Below are 14,794 nucleotides of genomic sequence, written 5' to 3' on the forward strand. Positions count from 1 at the left end.
CAACTGTACTCGGCTAGGACTTTCCATGTAATCCTGTCCCCCCGGATATATAAGGGCGGGCAGGGACCCCCTCAAAACAACATCTACACCTAAGGAAATACAAACCACCACACAGGACGTAGGGTATTACGCAACTCGCGGCCCGAACCTGTCTAAATCTTCGTGTTTCTTGCACCATCGAGTTCCAGAGCCGTCGATCCCTACCTACAAACCCTACTGCTAAGGGTATCCCTGAGTAGGCTTAGGGGTAAACACCGACAAGCGTTGCGCATCCTGAACGGAAGAGACGACGGCGCAGTCGCACCCTCCCTGGGAGGCACCAGGGCTACAGTCGGTGGCGGTGACAGCACAGACGGCGCCGGAACAATCTGTGTCGGCGCAGACGGCGCCAGAGCAGGTGTTGACGAAGTGGTGACATCGTCGGCCACGACGCTGAGCTGGGACATGCCGACCTCGACCCACGTGGAGGAGCTGAGGTGTGCCAGCCTGCGCCGCTCCATGCGCGCTCGCCGCGTGCGCTGGACCGGGCGCCTGTTGCGCCGGGCTAGTGGAGCCGAGGTGTCGGGGTTGGCCGCGGCCGGGAGAAGCTCCATGTCATAACCGTTGCCGGTCGCGACGAAGTCGAGGCTCCCGAACCGAAGCACCGTGCCCGCCGGAAGTGGGCGTGGCTCGTCTGCCATCCAAGAAAACAAGAGAGAACGAGAGACAAAAGTCACGCAGCGCTCCCCCTACCTGTCGCGCCAACTGTCGGTATCCAAACCCGGCGATCTAGCACCAACTAGTACTCGAGCTGCGTGGTCCCTCTTCCTGGATGGTTGATGCAGAAGCTAACACAGGAACACACGATTTATCCTGGTTCCGGCCATGGGGCCATAAGTCCAGCAAGAGTGTGCGAGTGCACTGTACTATTTCACACCGGGGGTGCCTATAGTAGGGGGTACAAGCTAGGTGAGAGAGGTAGAGAACCTCCCAAGTCTCTGCTAGGGGTGGAGTTGATTGAGGCGAGTGCCAATATTAGGGCTCAAGAGCGTGTGCGCTCAGTGAGTTGATAAGTGTGAAGAGCGGGTGAGTTCGGGGTGAGAAAGACAGAGCCCGCCTCCTCCTTTTATAGGCACAAGGAGGGGCGGTGTACATGTATGGGAAGGAGAAGAAGTTGTCGTTCTCCCCGAATCGGGGGAGTGCAGTGGCTAACTACTGTGGAAAGTACACTGTTGTGCACTGGGGGTTATGGCACCGGGCGTGCGGGCGTCCTGGGCGTCGTCCTTGGTCCTGCGGAGATCGCGCCGGCGTCCTGGCAGCTCCAGTGGGCGGCGTGGTGGTTGTTGTAGAGGGTACCATCCTCTAGGCGAAGCGTGGCGGGGCTCTGAGGGTCCGGCAGGCGGAGGTCTTGCACTGGTCAAGGCACGGGCCGTGCTCGAGGGTCGCGCCCATACCTGTCGAGGGTTCGGCGGAGAGGAAAGTACGAAGGAAGTACAAGGAGTTGGCAACACAGTGGTCTGCGGCAGTGCTGGGCACGTCCCGCATAGTGTAGCAGATTCTCACAGTGGTGTTACAGTGACGGGTATGGCGGAGCAGTGACCGGAGTTGGCGGACAGGACTCCGGGCACGGCCACTGCGCGGCGTGGTAGCCTGACGCCGTCTGACCCGGGTTCTGCGGCGGAGTCGTGGGCATTTAATGCCTCCATACGGCGGGCGGGTGAGCGGGTGGTCGTTCGTCTTTTCTATCGAGGGATGGCCTCGAGCGAGGCGAAGTCGATCCGTTCACTCGAGGGTGGGCTCGCTACCCTCGAGCGAGGCGGAGACGCGGGGTGCGGTCGAGGGTCTCGGCGGGGAGCCCTCGAGCGAAACGGAGATTGTTCAGCGCGGTTCGAGGGTGCTTGGATGGGCCGCGCTGTGTTGTTGGGCCGTGGATTGGGCTTCTTTAAGTCATTTCCTTTTCTTTGGATTGGAGGTTGTAGGCCTTCGTGGGCCAGGTTGCTTGATACATATTTTGCGTTTTGAGAGCGTTTTAGTCCCCTGGTTAGGGTGCCCCTAATCATGGTACCCGACACGCCGGCAATGGCATCGACCCTCCGGCTAGGTGTGGAGCGGCGACGGCATCTTTGTGCGGGGGACGTGGAGACCCCACCCTTCTTGGTGAAGCTCCTTAGCAGAACCCGGGGCCAATGTGACTGTAATTGTGTTCACGGAAGAGACTTGGTTGTCGAAAAACAATATTATTTGTGAATACTTCAACAACGTGGATGTAGGTGTACGCCTTTGTGGCTAATCGAACCACGGGATAATTCCTCGTGTCAAAGAGTTTGCTACCTCCGCATTTCATATTACAACTTGTGTGTCTCTACTTTTCTAGAGTAGTTTCTTGATAGGATTGGCTATAGGTTACATAACTCTTTTGGGATGAGAGTTTTCACACTAGATGAACCGTAGTTGCATATCTAAATAGCATGATATAGTTTACGTTTTGTGCAAATTAGTTAGAGTTTGAGGTTAAGATTTTTAGTTTGCCCAATTTACCCTCTCCCTCTCTTAGGCTACGAGCACCCAATTTCTTTAAAGTTGGAAGAGGCGGTGGGTGGGCAGCGCGGTGGCCAGAGCCACCGGCTGGGGTGGAGGATGAGGGGGCGTTGCGGATGGTCGGATGGAAAATGGTCAGAGGAAGAAGAAGCTTCTACGATGGGTTCACCTTTTCTCGCACAAGGCAATGAATAATAGACAACTCCAATAGTTGCGGGTGGGCGACCAGGACGACACCGCAACCGAGAGGTGGTGGTGGGGAAGCCGCAGGGGATGATCTGGACAACTTTGGCCGTTCTATTTGGGTTAAAAAGGAATCTGAATGGTTGATTTTAGGTAGTATAGGTTTGCTGATACAAAATTTTGTGTGGATGGAGAGAAAATTATCTTACTTGGAACACTGGACTGTGTGGACTTTGGAAAGGAAGCAACTCGTGTGTTATTAGGAGTAAAATAAAAATAGAAATAGAAATAGATGAAGAAGCGACTACTATATAAGAAACCAACAAAGGACACAACCCGTATTTTCTATGTACCACGTAGTAGACGTGAATAGATAAGCCACGTCTCTATAGTGTCTATCCCTCACTTGAGTGATTTGGAGGCTCTCCTCACTCAATTTTTTGGACCATTGGATTAAAATCCAAGGGCTCTCCTTTATCTTCTACCTCCACCTTCTCCCTTCATCTTCTACCTCCAGCCCCGCCGCCCAGCCCCGCCGCCACCCCCGGCGCGGGCGCGCTAGGGCTGCGCTGGAGCTCCGGCGTGCGGCTGCGCACGGCGGAGCCACCCCCGGCACGGGCGTGCTAGGGCTGCGCCGGAGCTCCGGCGCAGCCCTAGCGCGCCGGTGCCGCCGCTGCCTCCCGCACCCGTCGCCCCCGCCCAAACGCCGTCCTCCGCCGCCCGGGCCGGCGGCGCCGCCGGCGGCGGCCTCGCCGCCCCCATGCCACCACCACCGCCGGGCCTGCCTGCCGCCGCCGGCCCTCCTTCTAAGGCCGGTGGTGAGCAGCGGCGCCCAGCAACCCAAAACCCTAATCCGAACCCTAACCTCGCCGGAGTTGGAGAAGAAGGTGTAGATGGGGGAAAAATTCGAGTGAGGAAAACCTCCAAATCACTCGAGTGATATTTAGCTTTCCCCTAAAGGGGACACGTTTTACGAATATGCATCTCCTATTGGTTCCCTGGTTCTGTCGCAGCCAGGCCCTCCGGATGTCGTTTCCTTGTGATTGGTTGCTAGCACATGCAAACGAGTTAGCTAGCTTGGCTCATGCTGTACAAATGGCACCCCCGGCCGGCCAAGTTCACGAGATACGCAGATTTTCTCCGTTTCTCCGGGAGCCTGGCTGGCATCGTGCGTGGATGAGCCCTCAGACGAGCTCGCAGGCAGTAGAAAAGGGAATAGACGTTGGTGAACCAGGCAACCGAACAGAATCTCTCGCTGGCCGCATGATGCTAGCTAGCAAGTTTGAAAGGTGTTGGCTTTCTTTGAATCCAATCTCTTTGTTCTATATTATGTTTTCTACAATTAATAAATCTTCCATGCACACTTAACCATCAACACTCTGCTAAATTTGCCGCGTCAGCAGCCTCAGCCGGCCGTGCCTCGCTAGTCGCTAGTCGTCGTCGTCGTCGTCGTCACGCCGGCACACCCTGGCGGCCAGGCCTCCTTGAACACCGTCCCCAGCCGGCTCAAATACCCCTTGCTGGGCGCGCAGTGCGAGTCCGGGGCGCACACGCACGGTCCCTCCAGCGCGCACCGTCCCTCACCACGCTCACGCCGTCGCCGCCGCCGCCGATCCCGAGCACCGCGTCGCTCCACTCACTGGAGAAGAGCCCGTCGGGGTCGAACGCCGCCACCCGCGCCGCGCCGTACCTCCCGGCGGCGCCGCGCCGCCCTCGAACGCCAGTGCGTGAGCCCGCCGTGCCTGCGCAGCGCCATCTGCTCCACCTCCTCCACGGCGCGGGATTGGAAATAGAAGGTGCCGTGGGACACGCGCGGGTCCCAGGGGCACGCCGTGACCAGGGCGTTGTCGGGGCCCACGAGGCAGCGGCCCGACGACTGGTCGACTGGATCTGGATGCGGTTCTGGATTCTGGAACCCACCACCGGCCGCCCCGGCAGCGGCGGCAGCAGGCCGTTCTTCATCAGGCCGTAATTGCCGGTAGCGAGGACGGCTCTCGTCGCCAGCACGGTGACGCACCGGCCGCCGGAGTTCTTCGTGGCTTCAACGCCCTCCTCTGCATTCGAAGCAAAATCATCACCTGCTGTCAGTACGTTGTACGTATATAGGCCATAGAATGCAGGCGAGAGAGATCATTGATGAGTTGCATGAATATTAATGGCGGCGTACCGGCGCCGGCGTGACGATCCTCATCCCGACCACGTACTCGTGCACGGCGGAGCCCTTCCCCCACAAGGAGCTCCCATGCGCGCCCGTGGATAGCAGCCCGCCGACGGTGAGCCCCAGCCAGTAGGGCTTGTGCGGCACCGCGAGCCCGGCCCCCGCCGTGGCGCCGATGAGCTGGCCCAGCGTGACGCCGCTCTCCACGGTGACCTCCCCCCGGGCGGCGTCGACGGCGGCCACGCAGGTCAGCGCGTTGGTGCAGATGGTGAGGCCCAGGTCCCCCGCGGGGCAGGCCAGCTTGGGCACGCTGTGGGAGTAGCGCGTGGCCACCTGCTTCATCTTGGTCCTAGCCGCCGTGGCGTTGGCCACCAGGGCGAGCAGCTCCTGCTCCGACGCTGGAACGCGGCCTCCGCGGCGCGGCCCGTCGTGCGGTATGCAAACACGCCGTATGCATTGGTCCCGGTGCAGCCCGGCCGCCGTGCCGCCCCGGACCACCAGCAGTAGAGATGGGCACGGCGACATAGACGACACATTGCGTAGGCACATGTAGAGATGGCAACGGGAGACAACCCGGGGGATCTATTCCCCGCATATGCGAGGGGGGAGCATCGCGTCGCAGAAGGCAGGGACGGCCGCTGCCCCGCCCTTGCTCCCCCGCCTCCCGGGCTCCGGCGCCGCCCCCCGGCGCCTCCGCCGCCAACACTAACCGAGCTCGCCGTCGCGCCGTCCAGCCGCCGTCGCACCGTCTTCTTCTCGCCCCCGCCGCCAGCACCGCCCACCGGGGGTCCGGCCCCGCCCAGCCGGCTGCGCTCCCGCGCCGCAGGGCCGCCGCCGCCGCCGAGCCCTCCTCTAAGTCCGGTGGCCATGGAGCCCCCCACCCCCAGCAACCCGGATCCATAAGCTCCGCTGCCTCCCGCCAGCACCCTATTTAGAAAAACTTTCATTTGAAAAACCTGTGCTGATGTGGGTACAGAATTTTGCCCAAATCCATATCTATCATCATAGGGTTTTTTGGATTCATGCCATTATAATTTTCCAACTTCTGAGATATGCTATTATAATTCACCTATTTTGAAACTTGCCATTACAATTCTTCGCTCCTTTGAATCGTGCCATTTTATACGTCTTTGATGCCCTTGGACCCACTTGCAGACCCTCGTATTTTCATATGGCCCAAAATACCCCTGCTGTTTTTATCCCTACACTCACTGACGTGTGGAGCCCACACATCAGCTTCTTCTTCAACCTCCTTCCTTGTTCAACCTTCTCTCCATGTGCTGCTCACGCAGCTCACCTCCACACCCGGACACGCTGCACACGCCGCCGGCCTGCCCCCCGGCCGAGCACCTCCCCCGCCGGGAGAGCCCCTCCCCCGCCTGGCCTTGCGCCCCCGGGCCGCCGAGCGAGCTCGCCGACGCCCAAGGCTATCGACCTTATCACCACCGACGATGTTCCCCCCTCTCTCACGCTCCTCTCTCTATCTCAAATCAGAAAATGGGAGGAGGCTGAGGAGGTGCGCTCCGTCGAGGGATCTTCTGGCGCCGGTGCATGACGTGCCCCAGGCGAGGGAGCGGCGCAGTGTCCCCCGACGAGCGGCGGTGCCACATCCCCCAGCAAGCGACGGCGCCCCATGGGGGAGCAACGGCCCCGGGCGAGGGTGCCCGCTGCAGCGGCCTCCAGCGAGGGCGCGTGTGGAGGTAGCCACTGACGGCGCACGCGGTGCCCCCCCTCCCAGGTCCCACGCCACGCACCCGGCAAGGAAGCACCTCGGCAAATGGTTCCCCCGCAGCACAAGTGCCTCAACATGCTAAGGATGGAGGTGAGCCAAGCGTCTTTCGTGCGTCTCCTTGGATGCGAGCCGCACACGGCACACGGGCCAAGGCGCCGCGCCTGGGCGTCGGCGAGCTCGCCCGGCGGCGCAAGGCCAGGCGGGGGAGGGGCTCTCCCGGCGGGGGAGGTGCTCGGCCGGGGGGGGCGCTCACTCGGCGGGGGAGAAGGCCGGCGGCGCGCGCGGCGTGTCCGGGTGCGGAGGTGAGCTGCGTGAGCAGCGCATGGAGAGAAGGTTGAAGGAGGAAGGAGGTTTAAGAAGAAGCTGACGTGTGGGCCCACACGTCAGTGAGTGTAGGGAGAAAAGCAGCAGGGGTATTTTGGGCCATACGAAAATACGAGGGTCTGCAAGTGGATCCAAGGGCATCAAAGACGTATAAAATGGCACGATTCAAAGGAACGAAAAATTGTAATGGCAAGTTTCAAAATAGGCGAATTGTAATGGCATATTTCAGAAGTTGGAAAATTGTAATGGCATAAACCCAAAAAACCCATCATATTAACGGGTATCTACAAGTAGTCCATACCCAACAGCATTCCTTCATAGCGCGCTTGCCGGTGAACAATACATATATCTCCTCATTACCAACAATGCTTGAATTTAAATAACTAAGAGAGAAAAATAAATTTAACATAATAAAAAATCATAGTTTATTAATTAATTAATATAGAATGAGCAACAACTTCACAGTTTCTCGCAGCTGCAGCCAGCACCAGCAGCCGCTGCAACCAGACAATACTGTAAAAACAGGCTCGACCAATCAGGCTGCTGCTTGGGGTTTCCGAATGGGTTAGGCCTTGTTTAATTAGATCCAAAATTGAAACTTTAAAAGTGACACATAGAATGTTGCAGTACTTGCATGGAGAATTAAATATAAACAAAATAAAAAACTAATTGCATAATTTGTTTACAAATTACAGGACAAATCTAATGAGTCTAATTAGATCGTGATTAGACACTACTGCTACAGTAACACGTGCTTTAATGATAGATTAATTAAGCTTAATAAATTTATCTCGTAGTTTACAGATAGATTATATAATTTATTTTATAATTAGTCAATGTTTAATACTTTAAATGTGTGTCAGAATATCCGATGTGACATTTTACACCAAAACTTTACACCATGTAAACAAGATGTTGTACTCGTTACCCCTTTGTTCGCTTGGCTTGTCAGCCAAATAGCCAGCAGTACTGTTCTTTCATAATAAATCAGCATCAAATATCAACTACTAGCAAATCAACAGTACTGTTCTCTTGTAAAAAATCAGAAAAAAAACCATAAGGCAGGCACAGGCAAGCGAACACCTGCCTCACCTGCTCCCACTCATCGCTCGCTGAGGGGTGGGCACTGGGCAGTACACAAGCAGCGCCGCATCAGACCAACACGAGAGAGGGTTTTTGCGCTTCCTCTCGTCCGCTCCGCCGCCGCCCATCTCCGATCGCGGTCCCTCTCAACCTGCGGCGCCGTCACCATCATGGCGGACCAGAACCAGGAGCAGGCCCCGCCACCGCCAGCACCGCCCGCGCCGCCAGCCAATCTCATGTTCGCAGGAGTAAGTAACACTGATGCCCATGCCCCTTCTGTCTGACTGTCTCTCTCCGTGCGTTGCGGCATCTGCCGTTGCATTAAATTAGAGAATAAGACAATCCCCTTGTCTCTCTCCGTGCGTTGCATGAGGCGTTCCATTTAATTAGGAAATAGGACAGGATTGTCGGATTTGGTAGGATAGATTATTACAGCGGCGGCTGGTCAAGGAAATCCCGATCTGCTGTTTCTGTTCCGAACCGCCGCATATGTCGCTGTAGGCTGCTTGATACTATTTTATCTGTGACTCTCGTGCCGCGCTTAATTCCGATCTGCTGTTTCTGTTCCGAATAGAATTCACGCGCCGCCGCATATGTCGCTGTAGGCTGATGTGCCAATATACTATTTTTTCTTTTAATTTTTGTTCATTTGGGATTCTGGTGCCGCGCTTAATTCGTTGCTGTATACTATGCAAGAAACCATTTTATGTGGGTAATCATCGTGCGAAACTAAACCACCTGAGCTTAACGGACTGTGCGTCCCGAACCAGCATGCACCGAACCCTAGCCGAACGGCTCGGGCATGGCCCAGTCTCCGAAAACGGCCCACGGCTCACTTAGAGCTCCGCCTCGCCCGACCCCCACGGGGGCCGACCCTCGCGGGAGAGTTTAACCTCGCCCGACACCTGCGGAAGGGCTCCGCCTCGTCCGACCCTCGCGAGAAGGCTCTGCCTCGCCCAACCCTCGCGGGAGAGAACCCACACCGCCACATGACGGCCCACCAACTCTGGGGGTAGGGGGACTGTTTTCGGTCAAGAAAGGCCCCATGCGTGCAGTCACGTCGATCAAGTAGGAGGCCTGTGCATCCTGCGTCTCGGTACGGATCGGGATGCGCATCGACACGACAAGTCCGACCCGGGGTGGACACCGCCCAACTACTCTCCCGGAACTCAGCGTCGGGGGACGCACTGACCGTCCGGACAGAGGACGCGACCGGGTGGCCATTCCCTACCAACAGCGACGTCATTAACAGTGCACCTTCCCCATCTCCATCCGCCACGATCAGCACAGGGCCGGGGATGGGGGCACGGACACCCCCCGTCACCATCAGCGGGGCCCACATGGCTCGCCGGGATAAGTGGACGGAGGACAGGGGTCGGATAGCATCGTTGCTTCGAAGTCGTCGGTCATGCCAGGCATTCCAAGAGACGCCGAGCACTAGCTTAACGTCAGGTCGGGTTCACGCCCGGTCAAGCAACGACTCCGCCGCTTCGACGAGAAGAAGCGAAGGGCCATCGATGAGGAGATCGCAAGGCTTTTGGACACAGGCATCATCAATGAAGTGTACCACCCTGAGTGGCTTGCTAATACCGTTCTTGTACGAAAAAAGAGTGGGAAATGGAGAATGTGTGTTGATTACATGAGTCTCAACAAGGCCTGTCCAAAGGATCCCTTTCCTTTGCTGCGCATAGATCAGGTGGTCGACTCCACCTCTGGGTGCGAAACCCTTTGTTTCCTCGTCGCGTACTCAGGGTACCATTAGATTGCAATGAAGGAATCCGACCAGCTCGTGACTTCCTTCATCAACCCTTTCAGCTCGTACTGTTACGTTACGATGTCTTTTGGGCTGAAGAACGCTGGTGCGACCTACCAGCGTTGCATGATCAAATGTTTCAGCAACCTCATTGGGCGAATCGTAGAGGTGTACGTCGACGACATCGTAGTGAAAACCAAACAAGCCGACCAACTCGTGGTCGACCTCGAGCAAATGTTTGCCTGACTCCGCGTGAATGGAGTCAGGCTCAATCCCGAGAAATGCATTTTCGGGGTTCCGCGTGGCATGCTTCTCGGGTTCATCGTATCCCATTGAGGGATCGAGGCCAACCCCGAGAAAATCGATGCCATAGCGAAATGGGGTCGATTAAGAACTTGAAAGGCGTCCAGCGGATCACTGGTGCCTTGCCGCGCTCAGCCGTTTCATCTCTTGCCTTGGAGAATGGGGGCTCCCTATACTGACTCCTGAGAAAGAGTGAGCGGTTCACCTAGACTCCCGAGGCCCAGGTTGCGCTGGACAGACTCAAAGCACTTCTGACCAAGGCACCAGTCTTAGTTCCGCCTGCCGACAGGGAGCCCCTCCTTCTCTACATAGCTACCACTACTCAGGTGGTCAGCGCCACCCTGGTGATAGAGAGAGAGGTGGCGGGACACTCCCTCAAAGTACAATGTCCTGTGTACTTGGTAAGCGAGATTTTGGGTGATACCAAAACACGGTATCCCCAAATCCAAAAGCTTGTCTATGTAGTGCTGATGGCTAAGCGCAAACTAAGGCACTACTTCGAGTTGCACCCGATCACGGTGGTCACATCTCCCCCCCCCCCCCTAGGCAAGGTTGTCCACAACCCTGATGCCACCGGAGGGATTGCCAAGTGGTTACTCGAGCTCATGGGTCAAGGCATCCCCTACGCTCCAAGCACAGCGATCAAATCCCAAGCGCTCGTGGATTTCGTGGTGCAGTGGATAGAGATGCAGTTGCCTCTGGCCATGGTGGACGAGGAGTACTGGACAATGTTCTTCGATGGCTCGCTGATGAAAAAGGGAGCGGGCCTCAGCCTCGTTTTTTGTCTCCCCTCTCGGTGTCCGTATGAAGTACACAATTCATATCCATTTCCCGGCGTCGAATGACGTAGCAGAATAAAAGCCCTGATCAACAGCCTATGCATCGCCATTGAGCTAGGCATCCAATTACTGGAAATCCGGGGAGATTCGCGACTCATTGTGGACCAGGTGATGAAGGAGTCGGGATGCGTCAGCCATAAGATGGACGTGTACTACCAGGTAGTGCGCGAGCTGGCAGACAAGTTTGATGGCCTGGAACTCGTTCACATCCCTCGACGGCTAAATGAATCGCCAACACCCTGGCCAAGATGAGATAAAAATGACAACTCGTTCCCATGGGTATCTCCGTCAGCAACTAACATAACCCCCATTCACTATGTTGAGGAGCCACCAGCGGAGGCTGGCGCGTCAGGAGAGGGGTCGGGAGCTCCACAGCCGACCCCCATCACTCCTGACCCCAACGTGCCACCGGGGGTGTAAGGATCGATGGACCAAGAGGGGGGGGTGAATTGGGCCTTTTTCAATTTCTAAAACAAAGTAAAGCAACCTTAACCTATGCAAAGCTAGTAGGGCACCAATTCACCAACCGGATAACTAAGCTACCTACACAAGCTAAGAGAGATAAAAACAAAGTAAAGCCTAGCAAGGTAGAGCTAAGTTATGATCTCTAAGTCAAGCACATGAGTAAATTGCAAGAAAGAAAATGCTTGAATAAAGAGAGTGGACAAGAGACGACCGGATTTTTTCCCGTGGTATCGATGTGTTGGCACACACCCCTAATCCACGTTGTGACACTCTCAAAGAGTCTTGTCACCTCCTAAGTCACCGAGACGAGGGCGCTCACTAAGAGTCTCCGTTCACCATCCCGGCGTGGTGGAGATCAAGCCACGTACAATCTTCTTCTCCGGGCTCCCACAATCCTTGGCAAGCTCCGCGAGAAACACCCCGATCACCAAGATCGCCTAGGTGATGCCAATCACCAAGAGTAACAAGCTAAGGCCTTCACTTGAGCAAGAACCGATCACCAAGAACGGATGCACACTAACTTCTCTCTACTCAAGTCCTTAATCTTGCTTCTTGATTGATTGAAAACACAAGTATGTGAATGATGAAGCTCAATGTGGCTCTTGACTATAGTATGAGTGTATGGATGTTGCCTGGTGTCAAGAGTGGGCGAAATGACCCATTGGAGGGGTATATATAGGCAGCTCACACAAATAGAGCCGTTGGAGAAAAGCTGCCAGAAAACTGCGTAGCGCCGGTTAATCCGACGTCCCTCCATTTGTCATCGTCGGTTTAACCGGTGAATGTAAACTGCCTCTTCTGAAAACTAGCCGTTACAACTTGGGCAGATTGACCGACGTATCATCGGTTTAACCGGTGAGTGTAGTTGTCCACTGATCAACTGAAAAACCAAGTCTCTGGACAACTGCACCGACGTTAACTCAAACCTATCGTCGGTTTAACCGGTGAGTACAACTTTTGAAATCCACTAAAAAACCATCTCACTGGTCAATTGCACCGACGTCTTGATTCAAACAGCGTCGGTTAATCCGGTGAATAGAACTTGAATTGCCCTGGAAAAACCAACTCTGGACTAATGCACCGACGTTAAATTCAAACACGTCGGTTTAACCGGTGTATTGAATTTGTCCAGATTCTGCTGACTTCGTTTAACCGACGTATAGAAAATTGAGAGCGTCGGTTAAACCGGTGTATAGACTTTTTCTGATTTTGTCTTTTCTGATTTGAGTCTTGAATGAAATCCAAATATTCTTGAGATATAGTTTGAGAACCACTTATTTGAACTTCTAGAAACCTGAGTGACCATAGTGTGCATCCATTTTCAAATGACCATGTCCATGCTCAAGTTACTAAGCCTTAACCCCTCTTAATAGTGCGATCACTACAAAACTATAAAACCTATACTAACCTAAGTGTCCTTCTCAACCTTGTGACACTTAGGACTAGAAAGATCCTTAGCTTTGACATATATAAATTGAAAACCGAGATCGCCTTTTAGAATGACCGAAATTGAGGGGCCTCTTTTGACATATGACCAAATGAGCGATAATGATCTATTAAGCTGCACAAACTCATTAGTCACAATAATGGTTGTCATTAATCACCGAAACATACCTTGAGGGCCTAGATGCTTACAATCTCCCCCTTTTTGGTGATTGATGACAACACAAACATAAATAACGAGAGAGCGAGAAAGATAAAGCAGGATAAACACAAGCAAACTCGAAAGCAGGACCAAAGAGCTCAACGGCTCAAACGAAATCCATAGATATGTCTCAAAGAACGGCATACTCAAACGACAAATGTACATATCCATTAATTAACACCAAATGTGATACAAAGAATCAAAGTCCTGATAACTACGAGCTCTCTCTAGCTCTACCCTCCCCCTAACTCTGACTCCCCCTGACTCTCTCCCCCTTTGGCGTCAAAGCACCAAAAAGGCGAGCTACTGGTCCGGCTGTCGTGGTACTGCAAGGAAGCGGTCCGGGTCATCATCGTCGTCGTCGTCGGACGGTGTACCCTCGGTGACAGACGGGAGCTGCTGGTCAGAACTGCCTGCTGGATCTGAAGTGACTGGGGGTGTAGCTGTGGTAGAGGCTCGCGTGCTGGCACTGCCTGGAAGAGGGTCCGTAGAAGTAGTAACCGGCTCAGCAGAAGATGTGTCAACATCTGAAGTAGTGAGTGCTGAAGCTGCCGGCTGTGATGGCTGCTGAAGCAAGGAACCCTCTCCTCCTCCCCCTGAAGGTAGTGTCTGTGGTACGACGGGGAGGGCGACTGACTGGACTGCTGAAGGAGACTCCTGGAAGAGTGAAGTCGCTGGCAGTGGAGAGAACAGTGGACGACCGGCAGACCCAAGTAATGCGGACATCGAGAACGTGGTCTCCGGTGTCGCTGAGGTAGCTGGAGCTGCAGTAGGGGCTGGAGCTGGTGTAACGGCAAGCTGAGGTGCTCCAACACCCTGAAGGCCTGGCTGTCCTGGCTGCTGCGGGGCGAGTCCGGTGTGAGAGTAAAGCTGTGAGATCATCCCGAACATCGCCATCATCCCCTGCTGCATCTGCTGAAACTGAGCGTCTGTCCTCTGTGAGACTCTGTCGATAAGCCCGACAAAACGCTCCTCGGTCGCAGCCCGCTCTCGGGCGGCCTCTCTCTATATAGCAGCAAGCTGAGCCTCATGGGCTCTCCTGGCCTCCTCCTGTGCAAGCCTGTCCTCTCTCTGCTGAGTCACGAGCTGCTGTAGAAGTGCGGTGAGCTCGGACGGCTGAGACACCTGGGACTCAGAGCTGTAGCAGGTGCTGGTGACTCTGGAGCTGGCTCTCTAGACCCCCCTGCCTCGTGGTCGTGACTAGCTGGGGCTGCTGCAGGGAAGTACTCTACGTCCTCGGAGGAGTCTGACTCAAGCTCAGACCAGTGTATCTCATCGTCTCCTCCGGGAAGCAGTGCCTCGGCGGCAAGCAGTGCCTCGTCCTCCTGTGCCACATGGGCCTGTGCCTCTGGTGACAACTGCGCCATGGCAGCTCTCTCTGCCTGTCTGCCCCTCCTCCGGTCCTGTGGAGCTGTCGGTCGGTAAACTGGGAACCGGGGAGCCTCGTCGTGACGGTAGGGAGCGCTGATGGGTGACTCTGCTGACACAATCATAGAACATATATAGCTGATCCAGTGTGCAAAGGGAAACTGTCGCACCACACCCATCCCGTCTGTGATCACATCCTCTATCTCAGCCAGAATAAAGTCAACTATGTCAAACGGCTCGTGAGTGAGGATGTGTAGAAGCAGGAGCTGCTGCAGTCCTGTAAACCCCTCTGGGTAGCCACTCCTCGGTAGCAAAGTCCTCCGGAGTGCCATGTGTACTGCGTATGCCTCTGGGGTCAGCAGGCTGGGAACTCTGGCGTAGGAGGCAGGGAACGGCTGGCGGAAACACTGAGAGATCGCCTCAT

The 14,794-nt window shown here is 55.4% G+C and overlaps 1 pseudogene; it reads right to left on the minus strand.

The window, feature by feature from the left end:
- Positions 1-4,130: 4,130 nt before the first annotated feature.
- LOC120654289 overlaps positions 4,131-14,794 on the minus strand; it is a 71,938-nt pseudogene continuing 61,274 nt past the window's right edge.

Source organism: Panicum virgatum, chromosome 1N, assembly GCF_016808335.1.
Source record: "Panicum virgatum strain AP13 chromosome 1N, P.virgatum_v5, whole genome shotgun sequence".
In the NCBI taxonomy this organism is placed as follows: domain Eukaryota; kingdom Viridiplantae; phylum Streptophyta; class Magnoliopsida; order Poales; family Poaceae; genus Panicum; species Panicum virgatum.